General features: G+C 38.5%; 1 protein-coding gene across 1 annotated transcript in view; it reads right to left on the minus strand.

The window, feature by feature from the left end:
- spock1 (SPARC (osteonectin), cwcv and kazal like domains proteoglycan 1) overlaps window positions 1–22,552 on the minus strand; it is a 338,493-nt gene that overhangs the window by 95,826 nt on the left and 220,115 nt on the right. Inside the window, exon 4 of the mRNA XM_079839582.1 lies at window positions 7,633–7,704. The gene's annotated coding sequence lies outside the window, so the exon portion shown is untranslated. The remainder of the gene's footprint in view (window positions 1–7,632; window positions 7,705–22,552) is intronic.

The following is a 22,552-nucleotide window of genomic DNA, read 5'->3' on the forward strand; positions in this document are numbered from 1 at the left end:
TGCAGTCAAACATTCAAAGTCAGTGCTAGTAGGCTAACGTTACAACTGCAACGTACAGTTATAGCCAAAAAATATAAAGTAATGAAACTTATCTTTGCCCTCAGCCTAAACGATTTGCCAGGGAACAAATTATAGATCCATGAGACCAAAGATCGGCCGTTACAAGACGAATTATAGCTCGAGACACACCACAGAGACATCAGAGCCAGCGGGAGACGGCAGAAGGACTGGCCGAGGAAAGGTTGCCCTCGCCGGCTTTCACGTGCGCTGAGCGCGCTGTCCGCTGGAGCTCACAGCTCCGACAACGGCAGATAAAATGTTCAAATAGGCACTGTTTATGTAAATAAACCACAGATTTGAGCTTTAAACAACTACATTATCGACTGAAAAAGTCTTAAAACTACGTTTTGTCACACATTAACAGTAGATATGAACAAAAAAAAAGACATGTAAACACAGCCCATGTCAGCCATTTCTCAACGAGACGAGCTGCTGGCGGAAGCCCCGCCCATGACGCGAATTCGCATCTGTTGTGCAGTAAATGTCACACGCGATTCGCGCGAATTTCACGCGCGATTCGCGCGAGTAAACTCAAAATGTACACGCGTCCACCTTCGCGCGATTAGCGCAAATTATTCGCGCGAATCGCGTCCGGTGTGAACGCCACATAAAGACTGTTAGCAACTCTGTTTGTTTGTCCGAGTTAGCAACAGTAACTAAGGGGGGGCGGGGCTTACCGTTAGGTCAATTCTTAACGTGTGTCTCAGAACACTGCCTGTTTCTATAGCAACTGGAGCTATTAACGACTCTGCAGTGACGCGATGACTTTACTAATCAATGATTGGCTCTTTCATTTAGAAGGTGGACATATTCCGCCATATTGGGCTTTGGGGCGTTGGGACTTTCTCCCATAGTAATCGAAGTGCACCGTCTTCCTACATATAAAGTCTTTGATATTATGCAATGTATTAATATTACCATGAAATGCAAAGACCTAAACAATTTGTATGCACAACGTTAAGGACATACTTTGATATTGTGTTGGGTTCTCAATTGGAAACATGATTCATATACAACGTAAATAATGCATGTTTATTAAATTGGCACATTTAACATGTCCCATGATGCATACTTACAGACAAGTAGATGAGCCCAGAGTATGAACACAACATGCAAAGCTGAATTCATTATGGGTTTTCCCAATGGGAACTTTGTATCACTGTTCTAATACATTAAGCCATTTAAAGGGATAGTTCACCCAAAAATGTTAAATGTCTTCATTTACTCACCCTCAAGTTGTTCCAAACCTGTATGAGTCTCTTTGTTCTGCTGAACACAAAATAAGATATTTTGAAGAATGTTTGTAACAAAGCAGATAGAGCAACCATTGACTACTATAATAGGGAAAAAATACTATGGTAGTCAATGGTTGCTCTATCTGCTTTGTTACAAACATTCTTCAAAATATCTTCTTTTGTGTTCAGCAGAACAAAGAAACTCATACAGGTTTGGAACAACTTGAGGGAGAGTAAATGATGATAGAATTTTCATTTTTGGGTGAACTATCCTTTTAATTTATGCGATTTAAATGTTTGGGGTTTTTTTGCACTTGAAACATGAGATGCAGGGCAGTGTAAAAACGCAAGGTCTCGAGGAATGTTTTATAAAAGTTTAACTTCTTTTAACAGCGTTCTAAAAATGACGCTGCAAAAGACCCGAGGCTTATGCACAACCATCATCCTTCTAGAGCATGCTTACAGAAAAAAAAGACAAAAAGCAGCACTGTGGAATACAAAAAAACACCTTCTGGCATAGAATTTATTATTAGTTTGATATGAAACAAAGCAAAACAGTCAGTAGCACGTACTGTAGTAGCGTACTCCGCATGTACCCATGTGTGTGAAGCACAGCGAACGGAGGGTGTTTAGAAACTGGATAATATGAGAGCGATAGAGAGGAGAAAAGAGGCAGAGAGGAGAGGTTAGTGTAGGACTGTGTGTGTGTGTGTTGCTGACAGTGCTCTAAACACCACAGAAGAATCCTGAACGCCCTCAACTGCCCAAGAGACGTGGATTAGCTATTCCTGATTATCTGCCCTTTCACACTCCCGTCAGCTCTCGCTCTCTCAAAGAGAAACACAAACACACCAGGCTGGTCATTTTAACTACAAACAAGAGAACAAGAGAGAGAAGTTTATTTGAGCGCACATACTGTATCAGACAGCCGTGATGACATTCAGACCGACAGCGTGATTGTGAGGGATATTGCTGAACAGTGCGATAAAAATTAAGGTAAACTTAGCAATTTATATTTTAGACGCAATCTTGCCAGTTGCTTCATGTATTTTTGCTCCACAAATGATAATAGTCCCAAATCCACAACAGCATAAAAGGATAGTTCACCCAAAAATGAAAATTCTGTCATTAATTACTTAACCTCATGTCGTTCCAAACCCATAAGACTTTCGTTCATCTTCGGAACACAAACGAAGATCTTTTTAATGAAATCTGAGAGATTTCCATCTCTCCACTTTACCACTTAAAAAAAGTTCATAAAGAGATTGTAAAACTAACCCATATGAATTGAGCGGTTTATTCCACATTTTCTGAAGAGACACGATCGCTTTATATGATGAACATATAAAGTCTATTTTTGCTGCGCTGCTCACACTCAATAAACTCCCTCGAGTCGCGGTTTTGATGGACAAAATAAATATGATTTCCCACAAAAAGTGTTAAAAATGCACAGAATAAACATGTATAGTGTGTAATTTAACAAGAACTGGAGTATGTCAGAAAAGAAAATGAAGAATCAAAAATATTTATAGAAGATTTACCCATTTAAACTTGTTTTTAATTATTCAGTTTGGGTAAAAATTTGGTGTATTATCAAAAACTTAAGTAAACAGCCAGAAAATATGATATATTAACTTAAGTTTTAGTTTATTATGTAATAGGCTTACACAGACAGGTATGTTCTAGCACTAGCCAAATCAAATCAGAGTGTGCATTTTGTTTTATATCCACAGTTTGCTCTCTTGTAAACATATCGAAGTATGACATGATCAGAGCTGTTTTCTTGGTTGTGATTGTTGTTTACCATTTACATGCAAATGTTGCACACCTCCCCATGTTAACAATTATAAATGACCAATTTCTAAAAACAAATATAGTTGTCTTTGCAAAGAAATGCTCACTTATATGTAGCTCTGGAGCCGCTGCTGTGACGCTGTACAACTGCTTCCAGTGTGAATACACTCGCCGTGTAGTTACGCTGACGCGAAGCTCAAGTTTTCAGTGTGAAACGTAATAATAAATAACAAAATTGAGATTTTGATTAATATTAATTGTGTGGTTGGACATTCACCCAAGTGTTTCCAGTGTTTTGGGGGAATTTAACTTTTTTTCAAGTAGCATATTACATTAATGTTACTCCTAATAAAAAAAAAGTAACAAATAATTTAACATTGTTGCTTTATGTGGGAAATAAATGGAAGTTGTTTGGTTTTGTTTGACATGTCATTACTGCTCTTTTGTTGTTGTGGCTGTGAGGGCAAGTCTCTCGGCTGTCAGAGGGCAGTTTCACACAGCGGCGGTCTCAGCAAAAACGACATATTAGGGCCACTGCAGCTCCGCTCAGCGCGTCTGTTTTCACTCTCTCGTTCTTCACAAGAGGAGGAAAGGGGATCTTGTCTTTGTGATGAATTGCGGTGGGAATTACTGCGGTAAAAACACTCGTCTCTTTCATCCGTTGTTCTCTCCTCTCGGCACGTCAGCTCTAATTGGGGCGGTGACGGAGGCGAGCTGCCGTCCACAGCCCAGTTTCCTTTCCAGCATTTCATTGACAAAGGACATATCAGCAGCCGCAAGCCATCCTGGCTGAAAATGCACCGTCTGTCCCCGAAGACTTTGATACCTGTCCTGCAGCCATATTGGCCCAATCGCGGCTGTACATCCCAGCTGGCTTTCACCGCCGCCCGACGGCCATTTTGGCTCAGACATGACGAAGTGCTTCCTAAAATGCTGGAAACACAGCCCAGGCGCTCATGTTGGCTCAGCTAGTGCTGTTCATTTGCAGAGGAGCACAGATGAAACTGTGTTGGCCTGTGGCATTACAATTTATCTAATTTCTGCTCTAAAAACAAACACTCACTCACCCACCGAGCTCCCTCTTCCTCAAGTCAGCCCCTTCACACTAGACCCTAGCTCATTTGGTTTGGTTTCAGTAATATCTGATTTGATTTGATTACACTGACACTATCGGATGAGTACAAAACTTGAACTGAATTGAGCTGAATAACGACACTTCTTTATAGCTGAATTGAAGTGGTTTCATAATTGGCAAATTTTGCAACATTGACAGTTATTGAACTGAACTGAATCAGCAATAAACTGACTCGAGCTGCATAAGGACACTATTGTCTGTTCAGAGCTACTTTATAGCAGAATTTGAATTTGTCTCATATTTGATGAAGTTTGCCACATTGATCGTGTTATTCTCATGTTATTTATTACTGTAAAGCTGCTTTGAAACAGTCTGTACTGTATAATGCAGTATAGAAATAATGGTGACTTGATATGGTGTGAAATTGTGACATGCAATTTGTCTATGATAGAATGCATTTCTCATTGCTTTCTCTCGCCCAGTGGTTCTCCACCCTTTATTACCCACTCCTCTCCGAATCAATTCTACAAGCCCCCACAACCTTTTTTATTCACTTGTATTCTAGTGTTATTACTTTTCAACTTTTTTAAACCAAATGAATTCAAGATAGATTTAAACCTTTTTGCAAACATACAGTAACTTATACAGTAACTTAAATAAGCCAACCTGCCATACCAAGCAAGACCGCAGGAGATGCCAAACGACTGCATGCTATTATATGGATCCATTCAGAAATATATTATTAATATATAGTATTAAACACACTAAAATAAAAATGAAAAATGTGGAAACTCAGTTCCTCTGTCAGAACAAGCAATCGTGTCTATGTTTGGAGCGTCTGATCCCAATGTAACCCCTCCTGATCGAACCGCCCGCTCTAAGCGGGACTCAAACCCGGGTCTGCCGGCATGAGAGTCAGATTCTCTAACAAGGAGGCTAAAGGCTGCATACAACCTTCTAGTGTCAGTCACTAGAGCATCTCTTGAGATAAGATGAGTGAGGTTTACTCGCACAGTAACTACTAGCTGGCCTCCGTTACATTCACCCCCCTAAACCACACTCCCATCCGAGTCACGGCACCAATGTAACCCCTCCTGATCGAACTGCCCGCTCTAAGCGGGACTCGAACCCGGGTCCGGTGCATGAGAGTCGATTCTCTAACAAGGAGGCTAAAGGCTGCGACCTCTAGCGTCAGTCGTTATAAAACACTCACAGCACATTCATTTTGACTGTGTTCATGAAGAAATATGATGTTATAGTGATCAGTGAGCCGAGAGCGCTCATAGACTTTTGGTGTAATATGCATCAATAATAACGGACTCACGCGTGCCTAATGTACGAATACATCAAAACTTTATTAGCGACAATGGTTTTCTTATCCAACTGAGAGATGCAGTTTACGTATCCTGTGTTCATGAATCGGTTGGGTGTTTTGAGCCACCGTTAAGTCTGTATTTCATACAGCGCGATAAGAAATGGATTGGGCTGCTCCGAAACAATCACAGAATACGTACGAGTGTCCACAATTTTTTTCATTTAACGTATTAATAATAAAATTCATGAATTTATTAATTGAAAATTAATTTATTTTAAGTTATCTTGCAGCCCCCCTAGAGGATCACTGAGGCACCCCGGTTGAGAACCACTGCACTTGCCAGTTTTGAGTGTGTTTGTTTTTGGTGGTAAAAATCTGACAAAAACATAAAAAGTGAAGTGAACAGTACTCTAATATTGTATCTTCTAAACAGGAGTCTTAGCTACAGTGGACGCTTGCTAAAATGCTAAAAGAAGTGGAATCGACCTCTGGTTTGGACCAATCAATCAAAACAATCAAAGTGTGAAAACTGTCGACGAGAGAGAATTTGTGCATACGTGAACTAGCAGAGCGAGTCTTGACTGTTAAAGTCGACGTGAAATCAAAATCGACCCATTTCCTTCCCCAATACATGATCCCGATCTTATTGCGAACGATTTCACGTTATTCCAAAGGAAAGAAATTAATGTTTGTCTTGGTGATATTTCTTCAAACTAATAAAGATTTTTTTTGTCAGTTGACCTCTCAAACCATCTGTCAATCATTAGAGAAAATCAACCGCTGTCCAACATTTTACATTTCACTATAGGATGCAAGTCAAGTTGATTGTATTCCTATAAAGCATACTGCATTATATTAATACATTGAAAACTGTACTTTTTTTAGCAGGTAAAATGCCTTTTAGTATAACTGTATAAACTTCAGCTTGTGGTTCACTTGTCTTTTTACTGTGAAATCTTAACTGTTTTTTATAAAGTAAACATAAGAATATTTTTTATATTGTTAGTAATATTTCAAGATGAACACTTACTGAACTGAAGTTGTTTACTTGATTATCCATACATAATTTTTTTTAGAAAAATCATGCTAAAATGTGACTATCAAATATGATCGCTCAGGCTTTTGAGAAATGTTTATTTGGTCAGTCATCATTGCATTGCATTATGAGTTTTGCCTTCCACAATTAGGCTTTTAAATATCATCTTACTATGATTATTGGAAAATATTATTGGAAGATATAGAGCAACAACTGATATTTATATGCATTTGTCTGACTATTATTTCATATGTCAGGCTTTACAGGGTTGAGAAGCATCGTTCATTCAGGCACACACACACACACACACACACACACACACACACACACACACACACACACACACACACACACACACACACACACACACACACACACACACACACACACACACACACACACACACACACACACACACACACACACACACACACACACACACACACACACACACACTCTTTGGGAGCTTCATCAGAAATAATATATCAGAATAAGATGCTTGTTATAGGCATCAAGATGGGCAGATAACTCAAGGTCCGTTCGCTCTCCGACTCCAGCCGTTTGCCTCCCCGTGGCTTAATTAGATGAAGTCGCAGCACAGTGCCAGAGGCCACTTCAGCTCCTCGCTGCAGATTCAGCCATTGTGGCTCAAACGCCGCATGACACGCACAGGCTGTCAGACGCTACGGCTGCCCTCCGGACATGAGGGGGTCAGGCGACTCGGACGGGCTTGTTTTTATTCAGATCCCACTTATTCTCTCTCAGAGGAATGCGGGTCAAGTGTCTAATCACAGCAATGCAGAGCCACTTCAGGTGGGACTGTGGCGTCTGACCCCCAGGGGTTAAAGTTCACCTCCCTCACCTCTCCAGCACAGTGGCCCAATTACTGTCAGACTCACTGTTGCTGTGGCAACCAGGAGAGAAACCAGAATTATGCAGCCGTGTGAAACTCAAGAGAGAGACTTGGGTCAAAACGGGTCAAAGGTCACAGATATCATGTTTGGGCTCTTCTAGTGACTCTGGCTCATGCACAATATTATAAAATGTGGTTTATTATTGGATTGGATTGAGATGGATGGATGGATGGATGGATGGATGGATGGATGGAAGGACTCACCATCAGTGGTTCTGCTCTTGGGCTGTGCATGTGATTTAGGGTTCACTTCTGCCAATGGGTTCGGTGAGCTTTCTGTAAGAAACAAAAATCATCACTGTCACATCCACATATACTTGGTTATTAGTGTCATTATTAATATATGGAAACTGGATGGCAATTCACAAACAATGAAGTGTTTTTTTTCTTTCTTTAAAATCGCTACTTGCAATTAAAATCTAACTCCAACTGTTAACGATATGCTTTTGTCTTTTATGCCTGTGTTTGTATTTAATTGAACATTATCTGTAAACATCACAAGCAGGGATGCTCATTTCGGCCAACAACCGCTGCTCATTATCCGATTATTAACCGTTAACTGATAAGATTATAATATTGAATTGGCATTAAATAAAAATACAATTGATGAATGTCTTTTTTTCACTGGTTTATTTTACTGTGCAAACAGCAGCATACTGAACAGCTCAACAACAACAACAGAACCTGGATTCACATTATCAACATTTCACGCACCTGCAGCGTTTCTGATAACAGAGAAAAAACTGAATAAAATATAAATAATAAGCATAAAATAAATAGGCCTACACTAAAAAATTTTCACTTAAATAATTACCAAATTAAGATGACAAAACGGAAGAAAAAAAAACACTGAATCCGTTTGAAGCTTTGGAGAACCAGAATAGTTTTTTCCGTCAAATAAAAATAGCAGGCCTACCTCAATCCACACCTTTTTTCTTTTTTTTTAAAGTAACATGTCTAAGTGATGTGGGTTAGTCTGGAGTGCAGCCTGTTGACAGTTAGACCCGTGCAGAAAACACCCTCTCAAGCCTTGCTTATATTATACTTTCGTCTGGCTCTGCAGCGCGAGCCTCCGCTGACCGCACAGCGCGCACAGTTTCTCCAAAAAAAAAATCATACTTTCGGTTAACGGTTAATATGAGCATCCCTAATCACAAGTACAGAAACCTAGCAGTTAATTAATAATAATCAGACACACACACAAAATAAATCCCCCATATGTTTAATGGACTGTCCCTCCCTTGCTCAGAAAGGTTTTTTTCTCCAGAAGCCCTTGAACAAAGGACTCACAGAAGACAGTAAATTATAAGCAATGATTATTGTGTATTAAAAACCATATATGCACTCCTGTTACTTTCACCGCAGCAAAAAAAAAGTGCCGGTGATGACCTCACACCGCGGTAGGCATCTCATTACCGCGATATTGCCCTATCGTCACACCCCTAGGCTACAGTGGGACATTACTTGTGTGTGTCATCAATTTTTATGAAATGCTTGTTTTTTTTAAACATTATGCTAAATGGTAAAATGAGTAGATTATTTCTGACTAGTCTACAGTTGAGGCATTTATTTCATTTGAGTTTACTCAGGTATGCTAACTGCCCTAAAGAAAGCGTGAAGCCAATGTATAAAGTTACTGTTGTTATTGTTATTAAGTTAAAAGTGAATCTAGTGTTTTTAACTTGCCATGAACCATGACTCCACAGCAAACCGTGGCATAGGTGTATCGTTACACCCCTAGTGGTTACCTATATAAAGCAGAGTTGTACACCTTAAATTAAAGATGGTACACAAGATAATTAATAAAAGAGCTCCTACATACTTTAATATGTATTTTTCTAGGGTATGTGAGAAACATTGTTATAATGCAGAGTCTACTGGATATCACGTTATGTCCTTTTAAAACAATGTACGGTTGTAGATCTTTCGAATAATCAGGGGCCCGAGAGTGGAATAAGTTGCCTCTAGATGTAAAAGGTATGTCAAATATGGTTGGATTTAGTATGAAAGTTAAAAGTTGGCTATTAGATAGGTTGTTTTAATAATGAATTTGTATTAGTTGTTTTTGGGTGGATGATTAATTGTGATGTCAATTTTGGAAATGTGTGTTTGTAATGTTGTGTTGTAAACATAATCAGTGTTGGGAATAACGGCGTTATAGGTAAACGGCGTTACTAACGGAATTATTTTTTTTCAGTAACGAGTAATCAAACTAATTACTGTTTCTCCCGTTACAACGCCGTTAGCGTTACTGAGGAAAAAAAGTCAGTCGGACCTGCAACGTGTTTTTTTTTTTCTCGGATTGGTGTGTGTGTGTGTGTGCGGGCGTGCATGCCATGCGAGTTGGGGGGTGGGTGGGGTGGAACACATAACTGATGATGATTGGTGGGAGACAAGGTTGAGATTGATAGTGGTTGAGTTCTCACACACACACGCACTTACACACGCATATCATATGCACAGTCAGTCACACACACCAAGTCCAACGACTTCAAAGGCAGCTTTCGCAAACTGGAAGTATTAGCGCTACTTTTCCCTCGTTGAGGTGAAAGGTAAGAATGTTTATGTAACGTGCAACTTATGCCCAGGAAGAAAGAGTCTCTCCACGGCGGTGGCAAGTAATTCTAATCTAATGAAGCGCCTCACATCATCATCACATGCCGCCACAAAATTAGTGGCTAAAAACCCAGGTGATAACGTGAGCTCCACTACCAAAGGAGTAGTTTAGTACTGATAATATTTACACAATATTTACACTACAGTAGGTCTACTGATAATATTTTCAATAATGTATTGAATTTGATAGGTGTCTCACATTGTCCCACAGCAACATTACAATAGTGTACATTAATGTACAATGTTTTATAATAATAATTTATTCTATTTAGTGTCCAATTCATTCATTTAACATATTTAATATTGGGGGCATCCAAGTAAAAAAAAAAAGTAACTCAGTAGTTACTTTCCCTGGTAATTAGTTACTTTTATAATGATGTAACTCAGTTACTAACTCAGTTACTATTTTTAAGTAGCAACAAGTAACTATAACTAATTACTTTTTTAACGTGCCCAACACTGATCATAATAGTATGCAATGCCTTTATAACCTGTCACCAGGAGTGAGCTTTACAGCAAGGACCACAATGGAAACAAGTTTTGTTTAAACTTTATTGTGCTATCCTTGACAAATGAGTGTATTTCCACTATTATGTTGTCTAATAAATCAAATCAAATCTAGGGCTGAAACGATTCATCGAGTTACTCGATTAACTCGATTACAAAAATTCCTCGAGGCAAAAATTCTGCCTCGAAGCCTTGTTAAATACCTATGATGCGCACCATACGCGCAGGGATCTGATTCGCACGGACCGCTGTTCAATGTTCAGGAAGCACACCATAGCGCGTGATACATTTTGAATTTAGTTGGCGCGATGGCAGAGAGTAAAGATGTTCATAAACGGCAGAGAATGTCTAAAGTTTGGGATCATTACATTCTTAAAAAAGAAGAGAACAAGGTGCAATGTGTCTACTGCAAAGTAGACCTGGCATTTCACAGCGGTAGGACTTCAATGGTAACGTAGCCTAAGCCTATACATTGATGTTCGCTGATTTTAATCTCATACTGTATTTGTAACGATGTTGTGATGCGGTTTGACTAGATATGATGTTTAGCTTTGATGTTTTTAAGTAGTAAACGTATTCACGTTCAATCGCAAGAGAGTATTTCCCCTAAAAAAAAGAACCCCTTCACACACACACACACAAACACACACACACGCACACGCATACACCCTCGTCTCTCTCACACGCCAGTCAGACCAATCGCGGCAATGCATCACATATGCTTAAACTTTTATGTAGCCACGCAACAATAATTTCAGCATGCGTTCACTGTATACACCGGGACATGATGTTGTGACGCGATTTTTCGAATGGATGCTTCACCTAAAATGCACCGCAATGCAAGTGATGCAAGCCAAATGCAGCGTTCTATTGAAAACTAATGTGTGTATTTCTGCCGTACCAAACTGCAATGAAGCAACTGTAAATTCTATCCCCCTACACTGCCCCTTGTCCTAAACCTACCCATCACAGGAAAAAAAAAACATAATTTAGTATGTTTATGAATCCCAGGGCTCGACATTAAGCCTGTTCACATGCTTGTCCTTCGGACAAGTAAATCTGTCATTCACTTGTCCGAGTAAAACATTTGCTTGTCCGGATTTTTTTTGAAAATAATCTATTCTGAAGCAATATTCTCACCAGTGTTTAATCAGCTTTGACATATTTAAATATGCATATTTCTCATATTTGTACCTTTTTATAAAGGGCATTTTTCCATAATCTTATTTAATATAGGATATGCTTCAGCTTTCCTTTTATATTCTTAAATTTGATCTATAAATTAAATTAGAATAAGACACTATAGGTTGTTACCAATCAAATTAAATCATTTACACTGAAAAATTACAATTGCATTAAACAATGTTATGAGATTATTTTAAATATTTTTGAATAAATAAGAAATGTTGGAAAGATGAAACTAAACCACCAGTAGGTGGCAGCATGTGACCGTCTTAATGAGCGAGTCATTGACTCGATTCAGTGAAACGGCTGAATCATTCAAGAATTTGGCGGTCGTTTACGAATAGGCCATTGAATCTTTGATTCAACCGATTAATTAAAACGCTGAATCATTCACTAACACACACTATTGCTGTGAGATGCGTTACGGTTCTGCTGTGATATTTGTTGGAACTATTTTCGCTGCTGAAATAGAACAAAAACAGTCCATATTCCTTCTAAAATGTAAGTGACTTAATGTTAATTAATTGTTTATGGAGCTGGTGCATGAAATCAGTGTCATTTTCAGTCGTGACGGTATTCAGGAAAACAACACTCTTGTTAGTGTGATGTTGCTTAACTGTATCATATGTTATAAATATAAAAACTGCACAATTTTAACTGTGTATGTTTACTGAGTTTCTGTGTGTGAGCGGCGCATATTTGTTTTCGATTTTCTCCTCGAGAGGCTGCTCGAGCCTCAACAGCACAACCTTGTTAACGTCAGTTCGATTTTTATTATCCACTATCGATCGCCACTTACACTAACTGAATGCAGAATCATTCTTGCACTTTGGTGATTCCCTAGTTATTTTTTGTTTTGACGTTTTAACCAGGATACTTGTCCGTCGGGCAAGTAAAATTGTTTTTCACTTGCCCCTTCAAAAAATCCACTTGTCCCGGACAAGCATTAATGTCGAGCCCTGAATCCATTTATATTGTGTAGGTGATCTCAGGTTTTACTATCCTAGTGGGGACATTTGGTCCCCACAATGTAATATAAACAAACAAACACACACACACACACACACACACACACACACACACACACACACACACACACACACACACACACACACACACACACACACACACACACACACACACACACACACACACACACACACACACACATGTAGTGTTTTCATCTTTTATGGGGACTTTCCATATGCGTAATGGTTTTTATACCGTACATACCGTATATTCTATCCCCCTACACTGCCCCTGCCCCTAAACCTAACCCTCACAAGAGACATTCTGCAATTTTACATTTTCAAAAAACATCACTTAGTCTGATTTATAAGATGTTTTCCTCATGGGGACCTAAAAATGTCCCCACAAGGATGAGGATTTCGGATATTGCTATCTTTGTGGGGACATTTTGTCCCCATAACGTGATGATTACCAGTCCACACACACACACACACACACACACACACACACACACACACACACACACACACACACACACACAAGGTTACCATAGCAAATAGGCTCACCCCAGAAATTATATATTATTTGTTAGTAGCCTAATGGTAAATGCTGCAGGTGTAGAAATCTACATAAAACAGATATTTACTTTGATGTACAGCATGAAACCTGTTGTGCATATTAATAAATTAAATTGCTTTTCCTCTTCATTTTCGTTATGCATTATTTGTTTTGATTGTTTAAAAACACACACAACATTTTTTTATCCGATTAATCGATCGATTAAGTGCTAGATTAATCGATTACAAAAATAATCGATAGCTGCAGCCTAATCAAATCAAAACATCTTATTTTATAAAATAAACCATTTCATAATAATCCAGATTTGCAGGAGGCGTGTTTGTGCTGAACAGAATGACAACTAAATTGAAACTCATGCCGCATTACTACACCAGCGCAGGATTGTTAGAGGTCAGTGAAAAAGACACATTCTTAAAATACGTAGTGCAAAAATGGTGCAACTGTTTGGTGAATTCAGCCTGAATCTCTTTTTTATTTATGACACAAAAAGATTTTGTGGCTGTCAGACTCTCTCTCTCTCTCTCTCTGTCTGTGTCACAGGGGAATAAAACGCCAAATCAATTCACAGCCCAGTGTGTGTGTGTGTGTGTTTCCATTCATTGTGGGAACAATGTCCTTTGTACATTTCTTTCATTTTTATCCTTTCCCTCCATTCATTCTGTCCATCTTTGTGAACAGAAGGTCAAAGAGAACAAATAACTGACCACTATCAGAAACACCACCAAAATAAAACCTCAAACCAATTTCCTGCATGTTTGCTCTCTGATCTTCCCCTGAGGGAGTGTGTGTGTGTGTGTGTGTGTGTGTGTGTGTGTGTGTGTGTGTGTGTTTTTAACAGTGAGACAGCTAAAAATTAGAAACTGTGTATGCCCTGAGGAAAGATAAACCCCAAATGAGATCTCTTTAAATATCAATCGTTCCCTACAAGAGATTGGCAAGGTTAAACAGAAAGATTTCCACGTCTCCCCCGTTTCTCCAGAGCTCAATAATATCACGTGTGTCTCCTACAGATGTTCAGAACAGATCTCAGCATCTCAAACCAAAGTCTGGTTTTGGGTTTTGGGAAGAATGTTTATCTAACTTTCCTGTTAAGTTATTGAATGTTCAAAAACATTTTGTTTTTAGTTGTTTTTTTTGGGGGGTATGAAGAAGTTAACATAACCAACGTGACAACCTGCTTGCACAGAGAGCATGCTGGGGACTATTTTCAGGCACTGCGTAATAGCATTGCACCTCTGGTACCCATGGTACGGGACAAGTTCCTTGATCATTACGCAGGAATGAGAAAATAGTTCCTAGCGTATAGTTCCATATCGGTCTAGAAAATCGAAACTTTTCATTTTCTGTCGGTCTTAGTAAATGATGTAACTATACACATCACAACAAGGGAAATGTTGGTGTTATTTAGTCACTTATTGAGCAGTAGGCTAGCTGGAGCCGTTTACCTCCAGTCTTTGTGCTAAGCTAGGCTAGCGGTGGGGGCGTCAGACAGAGTTATGGCTCGCACGGAGATGAGAATGGTATGTATGGACTTATCTAACTCTGGGGATACGGTGAATAAGCTAAAGTCCCAAAAAGTCGGCATGTTCCTTTAAAAAACATTAGACATCCAACTAAAACGATTCAGAGAAAAAAACATTCCATAAGCAATGTATAATGATATTTCATAACTCATAACAAACATTCTATAAATGTGACTGGAAGAGTTTTTGTTCATAACTTTGCGAGAGCCTTGCCAGAACGTTTGCCAACAGTCTGAGAACGTTCCCTATTAGCAAGTGTTGGAATCAATTCTATAAAAGGGAATAAACTCCTCTTTAATAGCCTTTTTCAGTTCAGTAAAACTAATTATGAATTTGATGTTAATGATTCGTGAATTATGAGTTTTCATGGTTACTTTTTAATAGTTTGTTTTGGACGATTGCAGCCATTCGTTTTGGAACAATTGTAGCAATTGTCGCGACACCATCTCATGTTTTCTAATAACTCATGGTATGTCACGCTGAAACATTCAAAATAAACCCATATGTGGGAATGCATATTGCTGATTAGGATTATTACTTTTCATCGGGGGGTTTCCATCATGGGATCATGAAAGTATTATGCATATTATGGCATAAAGTGTTCTTTAAAAATGAGTCAAGAACTCAAGGGTTCTATAAAACCATACTGAACTTTTTTTACTGTATCTTCTGACTCATTTATGTCTATGAGAAGCATCTAAGACAAGGTTGATTTGTAAAAAAAGCATAAAACTCCATGAAGTCTCGTGAGCTATGAAAGAGCAACATCTGAGAAATGAAATGTTCCTCTGGACAAGTAGAGAGATGTGTCACGGTCCCTCGAGGTAGAAAATGAATCTAAAACAACTGGCTTTTATCTACACATTGGACACACACACTTCTGCTTGTCTTCATTTCATTGTCCGTCTCTCTCAAATTCGCTGTCCTGATTGATTTTGCGGTTTGTTTTCAGTGTTTGCTTTGCACACTGTTTGTTTTCAAGTGTCTCTCTTGCAAATTGATACACTGAACCAAGAAAATCAATTCCGCCCCACACTGACCAACCAGCTCACACACACACACACACACACACAAACACACGTCTGGTTTACTATCTTTGTGGGGACTCTCTAGACGTAATGGTTTTTATACTGTACAAACTCTATATTTTCTCCCCTTACACTAACCCGACCTCTAAACCTACCCATCACACAAAACTTTATGCATTTTTACATTTTCCAAAAAACTTGTTTCTGTTTGTTTCCTCATTGGGACCTCAATTTAGGTCCACAGCAACACGAGTCCCCATGAGTAAGTGTGCATTCAGGTTAGGGCTGTGCGATATTGAAGAAAAATGCGATACGCAATACCTTGTTAAATAATATTCGATATGCGATACAATATTGCTTTAGGTGTGCAAAATCTATTTAAATTATATTTAAAAAAATATTTAACAACTGAGAATGATACCATTTGTGGGTTTCACGTTCTTTCTAGGATAAGAAAGCATCGCTACAACTTCTGAAAGTGATCAGCAGTGTTTTAGCAAAAATTTATGTCACAAATTTGACAATATAATTTTAACATCAATGTAAACAAACAAAAAAAGTAATGCCAATATGTAAATACCAAAACCTCTATGCTTGACTTGGTAATATAAAGTTATATCAACCTAAAACTTAACATAAAGAACATCCAGGAAACAAAAGCCGCGTTTCCACCACAGGAAGTGATTTTCTCTTGTTCTTTAGTTGTTTGACAGACAGCGGCAGATTTACTGTATAAGCAGGTTTACTGTATTAGCAGGCTGTCACTTACTCACTTTAAGACCTAATGCACGGATCCTATTTACACGCATTCAGTTTCTTTCCCCAACTGATTTCGTTCACTTAAAGCATAATCGACTGTGTTTACATTAATACTCATCAAGACAGCCATTTTGACATAACTGTGTGTGTAATTGACAGTTCGAGTGTGTAACAAGACACAAAACAGAACTGATCACACGCTTTCAGAGAGGCGGCTTGTGCGCACGTTTCGGTGTGTGTGTCAGACAGCGCAAGAAGTGTTTGTTTTTCGCAAGTTATTGCGTTTAATAACTATTTTTAACGTCAAGCAAGTAACAGTCGTGTGCCCAGTCTATTCTCTGCTATATGTGTCAACCTAAAACGTACACTTTCACAATGTTGTAGCTTATTAAAATCATTCAGATATTGCCTGCCGTTGCGATATGCATATCGTGATATGTGCATTTGCGATATTTCGATATATTGTGCAGCCCAAATTCAGGTTGAAGTCCCCACCGGGATAGAAAAACATGAACACACACACACCCAGGAGTCTAAATTCAGAGTCAAGTAAAGTAACTCACTAAAATATTTCACATTTACAGCGACACAAATGTGTGTTAGAGATATACAGAACTGCATTTCATTATTTAACATGATAATTCAAACTACTTCAAAATATATAATCAGGGTTTGACTCTTTTTTTCCAACAGGAAGAAATAACTAAATTGTAATTCAACGAAATTCAACAGTCTTTTTTTATTGTAAATATAATGAAACTACTTTAAACTATTTAAAAATGGTTATGCTAATACAAAAGAATCTAGATAAACAAACTGTCTCATCGCTATAGTGTGTTTGAGATTTTACTTTCATGATGTTAATCAGCATTTATCATTAATTTTTATTAATACAGACCGTCCGACATGTTTTCAGAAACTGAAATGAGTTTCCCTCTTGTAAATTACGACTTGGTGGTGACATCCAACTAATAAATACAATCTTTCCAACATGATTTGAACACACGATATTTTCACTAGAGTGTTTGTCATGCAAAAATAATGTTGACAGCTAAACGTCACGTCAACGGATATGATGGATGCTTTCATGAAAACATGCCAGGATGCAGCTCTAATCTTCAGACAGACACACAAAAAAAGAAAGGCAGACGTTCAGGACTGCTGCTGAGACCTCCTGAAATTATCCATTCAAACCACAGACCTTTTATAAAATTCACCATGCAAACAACATCTGCAGTCCGACCTGAGCAAAACAACACTACAGCCACATTAGCGCTCACTAGACACACGTGACCTGTCTTAGTATGTATTATTAATGTTTATCGTTAGTTTTGGCCAGTGCTTGAAGTGGAGAAAAAAAGTGCTGGTACTTCCGACGATGAGTGTGGGTGGGATGGGGTTGGTTGTCTCCCTCGGTTGCAAGGGCGTATTTTTGGTTTGCGCATTGGAGGGTTGAAGTGTGATTCGTTTAATGTGGTATCAGGGCATGCTCCCTCGTGAGGTTTATTTATTTGTTTGTTTGTTTATTTTAGCAAAATGGTCTTTTGTGGTATCATCTACACATGTAATAGCCTAGCAACAATCACTTGTTTACAAAGTGCCATGGGAAGTAAAACTATCTTTACTTAAAATTTTCTTATACTGAAAATGTTAATTTCCTGTCATCTCTTGGAATATCTGAAGCCAGGTTTTTCCTAATATCTGTCATTATTAGCCAAACACATTTTACACATGGGGAAAACCAATTATTTAGTTAATAATTCAAAAAGGTCCAGACTTTAAAACTCTTGATTATAACTTGTACTTATGAAAAAGTAGCATAGTTCTTGTAATTGTTTAACTATAGCATTTATAAGGATATAATTACAGGACCATTGATTGCTCCTCATTACCATCCTTACACAGTGTCCTAACCACACGCATCACGATAAGATTCCAGCGACAAGCTGCTTGTCTCTCCACACCAGACACGACTACGAGATGCGACAGATAGGGCTGTGCAATTAATCGAATTTCGATTTCGATTTCGATTTTGCCTCCCAACGATCACCAAAATAGTACAATCGAGAAAAAACGATTATTTTGCCATGTTCAGTTTTGCAAGAACACTCTTATTTTGTCTTGCGTTCTGAATGAAACCCGCACGCGCTCATCCGCCCCTCCCGAAGCCACAAATCTCTCTCAGGTCGTGAGACTCGTGTGCATATCATCCGCTGGAATTTAAAAACTCGGCGCGAGTAAAGATGGCAGAAGGAGGGCAGTTACAGCAGCGTTTGGTGAGCAAAAAAGGCAAAACCAACTCCGTTGTCTGGGAACAGTTTGGCTTTGAGGAATCAGACGACGAGCAGAAACATGCTACGTGCAAGATTTTCTACATGGTAGTGGCTGCAACGCAAGGGAACACCACGAATTTGTTTAACCACTTGAAAATTAAACACAGAGTGACCTATGACAATCTAATATAGAAACAAAGACTGACGAGAGCAGGGGTGCCGTGTAAACGTCCTTTTTTCCCCTCATATTTCTCAAATAATTCTCTCTTTGTAAACTTTGTTCAATGCATGCGAGTGCTGCCGTATGTTTGAATATGACCAGTCGTTTTCACCGTCGTTACCCGGGTTTAGTGCCAGAAGACGCGAATGAGAAGCCGCGCGCGCTGTGAGGAAATGTGTCTCTGTGCACTCCACTCATCCGAGAGCGCGCACACGTCTCTCAGCGCGCACATATTGAGTTCTCTTTTAAGTCTTGCTCTTGAACGGACAAACTCACACAAAGCGTATGTCAACATGTCCATCTTGATGAGTATCCTAGCAGACATAGTCTGTATATGCCTTAAGTGAACTTTATACAGTCGATAAAGACGACGCATATCCGATCCGGATTGAGTAGCTTTTGTAAGTTTAATAGGATTCATCTTTAATTTATGCACTCAAATATGCAATGTTATTTTACATTTGATACATTTCTGTACCTGAAAACTAATGTTAGACGTACCTGAAAAGCATATCTAGCCGAACCATATTGTTGATCTTATTTATTTGTGGTTATCATTTTTACGTGAATACTTTTATACTTTGATTTGAATATATGTTATATTATTTATTTTAATAGTTCAAAAAGTACAACAAATGTTACAATTTCAATTGAATTGTTGAAAGGTGTATTTTTAATAAATACAACACATTCCCAAAGTCATGTGAAATAATCGTGTTACATAATCGTGATTTCAATATTGACCAAAATAATCGTGATTATGATTTTTTCCATAATCGAGCAGCCCTAGCGACAGATCAATCAAAAACCACAGCCAATCAGAACAGCGTGTGGGTGGGCTCTCGTGGCAAGTGTACGGCACCAGAGATTAATCTCGACGGAAGGAAATGGATAAGTACATAATCAAATTCACAAATATTACGCCATTTAAACGTTACAAAAAATAGTCACTAAAACAATCTTTATCATAGAATATACTAGCCTGGATGCCAGCCGAATTTAGCCCCGCCCACAACATTTGAGTTCGGGAAATTCGGTCGTGGATTCGGTTGTGGAGCAACTATACTCGAACCAAAGCTGTTCGGACCAATCAAATTGTCAGGGCGGGCTTTATACAATGATGGACAGATGATCAACAGTAACGTAATCATCCACGTCACCAAAGAGCGTGGGTTGAATTCGTTTACTAAACGGAGAACTTGTTTGAATATGCATTCACCTTTACTATTTCTCTCAAAACTGATGATCGTGTTGGTAAGTACTCCGTGTATCCTTAAATAATTTTTACAACACCGGCATAAATCGTTTACAATCATCTTCTTCTTCTTCTTCTTCCAGTATGCGTACAGTTGAGTTCTGTTGACAACTATGTGTCGCTTCGTTGCTCTGATTGGTTGTAGGTCTATCCAATTGACAGTTCGCAAAGCCCGCCCCCTTTAGTTACTGTTGCTTTGTCCGACAAGCCGCGCTCTCACACCACACACATGTTCTCACGCAGTGAAAAACACATCGCAGAGCAAAGAGGATAATGACAGACAGGACAGAGCAGGTTATTTTAATTTAAACAAAGTCTCAACTCTAAAATATTGTCATTTTTAAATAAATGTAAACAATAAATACCGTTTTGTGGCTCTTTAATGTGTGGTGACTGGTCGCTGAAGCGCCTCAGTTAAAGCTGCTCGTGAACCGATCATCTCTTCCTTCTAGTTAATTTATAGTATCAAATAAACATGAATGAACTTCAGAAGGAATGTTGTTTCAACCGCGGAAAGACGTCAGTACACACCGTTTTTGAAGTTCAAGTCCACCGATATTAATCTACTAACTCTCTTGACTGCTTTGTCGAACAAAAATTGCCAGATTCTGCGAATGTGATTGGTCAGATCGCCTGTCAATCAAACTCCCGGCGAAGGGTGAATTGAGGTCTTTCCTGGTTCGGTTGAAACACGCCCCCATAATCACAGCCCAATGGAGCAGTATCAGACTCATATTCTGACTAGAATTGAGTATGACGACGTCAGGCTAAGAATATACTTGTTTCTTCACAGTTTGAACGTTCTTGTTTCAATTTGTTCAATTTCAAGATCTGAATTATCCATTGATGCTTTTAGTACGACTACGTTACAAAGCTGGGAGCACTAAATGATATTCAAAGTCACATTACACGCTTTTAACATTAAATAAAGCACATAAACATTACCTGAGATTATGTATTGTTGTTCAAAGACAAAAACTCTAACATGGAAAAGATAGCTTTTATCGCACATTGCGGCTTTGCATCGCGTGTGGTTAGGACACAGTGTAAGGCCAATGTTAACTTTTTTTCCCTTTTTTCTCCTTTTTTAAATGAAAAATAGCAACCTATACACATGTAGAGACAATAGCTACAACATGCCACAGTTGTAATATAAATCTTTAGTAATAACATGTATTCCCTTAACAGATTATCTATTATAAATTCTACAACAAATTAGTCCAAATTTACCACAATAAATACAATAGAATGTGACAAATTATAGTAAAGGTAGTCATGAGTTTTACAAAAATTTTCGAATTACTTAATTTCTAAACTTTATGATGATACGGGATGATGTCTTCCCCTCTTTTCAGTCTTTAGGTTTTAGATCATGTTTGACTTTCTCCACAACGTTTTGCTACATTTTCAATAGAATTAAAATCATCAGCAATGCTATTGGCATAGCTCAAATCTTATCACACTTTTGGAGCGTGCAGGTTAACGTGCCTACGGTGCGCCACTCATGCAAATTGTATGCATCTTGCGCAGATAATTAGTCCATTCAGTTTGTATGGCATTCAAAAGCTCTGAACGTGCGTTTTATACAATTAGTTAATAGCCTGATTCTATGTTTCGGCAACATGTGAGAGGTGCCGGTACCCAAGACAAAGTGATGGTATGCAGATTAAAATATAGAAATGCTGGTGTGTACCGGCCCACTTCAAGCATTGGTTCTAGCTCCATAACTGGACTGGATGAGCCACGTTCAAAGTTACTACTTTGTTTGGCAAATGCAAAGACAGATGAAATAACACCACATAACTGTGCAAATCTGCCCCTGTATAATTTTGTGTGAAAAGGAATAGTTGTTGCTGTTTTACTGCCTCTAGTGTTTATTTCAGCTGGAAAATGCGGTTATTTGTATGTATCAGTATGTTTTATGAGTTTTGCAAAAATGTAGCTAGAGGCACATCTTTCCAATGACAAATCACAAGGTCCAGAACATACTATGAACCAGTCTGTGAATGCAAAATCTTCTAGCATCTCTTCACATCATAGCACCTGGTTTTCTCTTTCTATAAATGAAAAAAGGCAGAATTTCTCCTTCAAAACCATCTGACCTCAAACGAAAGCTGAAGCACCATCTCACAAAGCAGGTAATTAATGCTACCCAATTAATTGTGGCAAGAGGAATACAGTTGAAAAAAATCCATTCATTCAAGAACATT

Source organism: Gobio gobio (assembly GCF_949357685.1).
Source record: "Gobio gobio genome assembly, chromosome: 16".
NCBI lineage: Eukaryota > Metazoa > Chordata > Actinopteri > Cypriniformes > Gobionidae > Gobio > Gobio gobio.